This window comes from Mirounga leonina, unplaced genomic scaffold, assembly GCF_011800145.1.
Source record: "Mirounga leonina isolate KUSES-001 unplaced genomic scaffold, KU_Mleo_1.0 Mir_127, whole genome shotgun sequence".
Classification (NCBI taxonomy): Eukaryota; Metazoa; Chordata; class Mammalia; order Carnivora; family Phocidae; genus Mirounga; species Mirounga leonina.
The window spans coordinates 73,981,081-73,985,374 of record NW_023270316.1 but is presented as its reverse complement, the minus strand read 5'-3'; positions in this window follow the sequence as shown (position 1 = coordinate 73,985,374).

The window sequence follows — 4,294 nt, the reverse complement described above, 5'->3', positions numbered from 1 at the left end:
AAAAAAAAAATGATCTCCCAGCTTAAAGATGGGAGAAAAGGCATGATATTGTGGTTTTTCTTTTCAGCAGTGAAGGTTTCCTGACTGCCTTTCTCCACACTCACAGAAAGGGTCCTGCATAAATAGAGATGGTCTGCAGAACGTGGGACCCTTTCTACCCCATCATCATCCTCTGGTCATCCTGCCTCCCCCTGGTGATCACTGTCATTTCTCACCCCAGACCTGCAGATTCACCTACCCTTAACTTCCTCTTGTCCCTTTTCCTCCCTTTCTCCTATCCATGAGCTCCTGCCTCTGCAAGATCATCCTGCCTCTCCCTGCACTACAGATCAGTAGTTCTGGGGTGGGGCCCAGAGTCTGCATTTGCAAGCCTCTGTCCTAGAGATCCTGCTGCTCCTGGTCCATGGACTACATTTTGAAAAGCAAGGTTCAATGGAGTTTCAAGAACCGCTCGTACCCAGTGGGGAGGCATCAGACACCCGTACCTGCCAAGAACCATACTAATTGCTAGGAGCGCATATTCAGTAAGATGTGACCTTTCTACTCACAGGCATGTATGTGTGGTGGTCACAGATGCATAAAAAGGAGCAATAATACCAGGCAGCAAATGCTGTAATGAAGCAACATATATGTTCCTGTCAATTTCTCTGTGATGAATCAAAGCATTTTTAGAATGAACTGTTGAAAAATAGTTGTTTGAGCATATACATAGCAGTTTTAGCACGGTACAGTTCAAACTACCTGCCAAAATTTAGGGGGCTCACATGGGCACTGCAGCTCAGGGCAGGCGAATGTGCGGTGCTAGCCAGACACTTCTCTAGTCAATGACACTGAGACAGGCCCTGCCCTCCGGAGCCAACACTAGTGGAACGTACTCCCTCTTTAATGTGCTTGGGAAAGAAGGGGGAAAAAAGAGAAGCAAGCGTTGGGAAGAGAAAAGGTAATGAAGTGGATGTGTTTTCTTGCAGTGAAATCTTGAGTTAGAGGAAGAAACTGAGGGAACTTCCACTCTTGGCTGGGTACGGCCAAATGGCAGCGCCGAGGGGCTGCGGCAGGTGGGCACCAGCTCCCCCAGTTTGCCAAGGTCAACTATGCGTTCACAGTTCTACTCCGTTATGCCTTCCCCTCGAGTGATTACTTATAACAACAACAACAACAAAAAAGAATCTAGACTTTACTCCAAATTCTATGTTTATTTGTACATTTGTTAGGACTTTTGTTGCCAAGGGGGCAGAAATCCAATTCAAACGAACTTAATTCCAAATGGATACTGTTCCTGGCATGTTTGGGGAAGAGCCTGGAGTGGTGTCTGCAAGACCACCTTCTCAGTTCCTCCACCACTCATCACAGGACACTGGAGCAGATGCAGGTGACGTTTATTGTCTTTTCATCCTTTATCTTTTTGTTGCTTTATATATATATATATATATATATAGCTTTATATATATATATATATATAGCTTTGGCAAGAAATTGTAAACCTTAAGCACAGCCTGGCATTTTCACAACCTATACTAGCAATGACTCTTTTGTCTGAGAAAGGCTCTGTGCCCATCTTAAATGCACACATCTTTGCTAACTTCGACCCTGTACCCACATTTCCTGGCCCTTCCTTGTGATTGAGTTTATAGATTGTGGGGATGTCCCAGATTACTGGCTGGAGCAAGTCATAAACGGAGCCAGTCCCGTATGGAGTACATGGTGTCTATGTTGAAATGTTACTGGTCAGCTTCTTTGCTGCCTGTGTTAACGACTGTGAGTCAATTTCTATATATTTAACTGCTGCGCTAATCGGAACCAGATGAGCCGTGCTTCATTCTGCCTAGCCAAGGGTTATATCGCAGCTGAGAATAAAACAGGATTCCAAATTAAAGTTTAATTTTTATTTATTTCTCTAACTTATAGTAAATTTTTTTGCAGTATAACCTACATGTAGGAACCGCATATTTCACAAATGTACAGTTTGATGCAGGGATGCCAAATGAATATACCAATGTCATCTCCAATGATCCTGAGAAGTAGAACATTACCAGTGCCCCAAAGCTGTCCTTTTGTCCTCACCTCAGTTATTATCTCCACTAGGAAAAGGAAACCACTATTCTCAATTCTAACACCATAGACTGGATTTGCCTGTTTATGAACTCTCCAAAAATGGAATCATACAGTATGTATACTGTTGTGTCTGATTTCTTTCACTCAACATTATTTCTGTGAGATTTATTGTTTTGTTGCGTGGATTAGGAGTTGATTCTTTTTCCCTTGCTGCGTAGTATTTATCATATAATGTGCCACAGTTTTTTAATCTCCTACTGGTCGCATTGTGTTGCTGTCTGGCTTTGGCAATTGTGAAGAAAACCATGATGAACATCCTTGTACATGTCATTTAATGCACATATGTATGCATTTCTACTAGGTATGTTCCTAAGGCTGGGTCAAAGTATATTTTAATAATTAATTCTCTATTTAAACAAACCCTGACTGCTATTTAAGGACAGTGAGGGGTCTATGAAAAATCATAACACACCCCTCCTTTCCCCTTTATAAAACCCTCTAAACTTCCCATTTTAATAGCGGAGGGACATAGTTCGTGGGAATATCAAGGAGATAAAGAAAGGAAGGACACATCACATAAAAACAATATTCAGTCTGAGATTCTGTGTGAGAAAGAAGAATTCTGTTGTCAGTGCTAACATCACCTCATTTCTGAGCATATCTTTGTGTTTTTATTTTTTATTATTTATTTATTTTTTTAAAAGATTTTATTTATTCATTTTGAGAGAGAGAGAGAGACAGAGCACAAGCAGAGGGAGAGGGAGATGCATACTCTCTGCCAAGCAGGGAGCCCGATGTGTGACTCGATCCCAGGACCCTGAGATCACGACCTGAGCCGAAGACAGACGCTTAACGACTCAGCCACCCAGGCGCCCCTATTTTTGTGTTTTTAAAATTGTATGAATTAAAAAAAATAGAAGTCTGGGCGCCTGGGTGGCTCAGTTGGTTAAGCGACTGCCTTCGGCTCAGGTCATGATCCTGGAGTCCCTGGATCGAGTCCCGCATCGGGCTCCCTGCTCGGCAGGGAGTCTGCTTCTCCCTCTGATCCTCCCCCCTTTCGTGTGCTCTCTCTCTCTCTCAAATAAATAAATAAAATCTTTAAAAAAAAATAGAAGTCTTTTTCTGATTATAAAATAATACATATTCATTACAGAAATTTTGCTGCCTGCAATTAAAATTAAAAAGTAAAATTGCCTGTACTTTCAATTCCAGGGAGAGTCACTGTGAGCTTTTTTTTGTTAATATACATTTTTAATGAATTTTTCGGAGATTTTTTTCCCCCAGAGTAACTTGAGGAATTACTTTCAGAAATATTTTATTCTCATTTTTTGTTGTATGGAGAAATAGTTTTAAATGTTCTTTGGATTTTGAGCCACTGGTTAGTCTGGTCTCTGTGTCTTACTGATGTAAGTGGCCAGGGAGGGGCAGTTGCTGTTCACTCCCAGATGCCCATCGGCCCTCCACCTCTTGCACTGACCTTCCCTGCAGTGCCCCTGCTGCCTCGCTGTCCCCCCTGGGAACTGAACGGCAGCCCCCAAAGATAGCCATGTCCTGGCCCCTGGAACCTGTGAGTATTACCTTATATGGCAAAAGGGATTTTGTAATGTGCAAGTGATTAAGCGTCTCCAGATGGGCAGATTACTCTGGATTATCCAGGTGAGCCCTAAATATAATCACAAAGGTCCTTTTTTTTTTTTAAGTAGGCGCCACGCCCAGTGTGGAGCCCAACACAGGGCTTGAACTCACGACCCTGAGATCAAGATCTGAGCTGAGATCAAGTGTCCGACACTTAACCCACTGAGCCACCCAGGCGCCCCACACAGTTCCTTTAGAAGGATCTTTTTTTGAAGACCGAGGAAGGGGCCCGGGATCCAAAGGGTACAGACAGCATCTGGGAGCTGGAAGGAACAATGGAATGGATCCTCTCTGGAGCCTCTAGAAGGAACATAGTTCTAGGGACCCACTTTTGACTTCTTACCTCCGGAATAAATTTAGAGTGTTTTTTTATTGATACACACTATGATTAACTGAAGTCTGTTGTTTCCATTAGTGTTATACATTCTGTGGATTTTAGCAAATTCATAATGGCGTGTCTCCATCATCATAGTATCACATGGAGCGGTTTCACTGCCCTGAAAATGCCCTTTGCTGCACCCGTTCCTCCCTCCCACTTCCGCCAACCCCAGTCCACCACTGACGTTTTTACACTCTCTGTGGTTTGCCTTTTCCAGAATGTCATGTA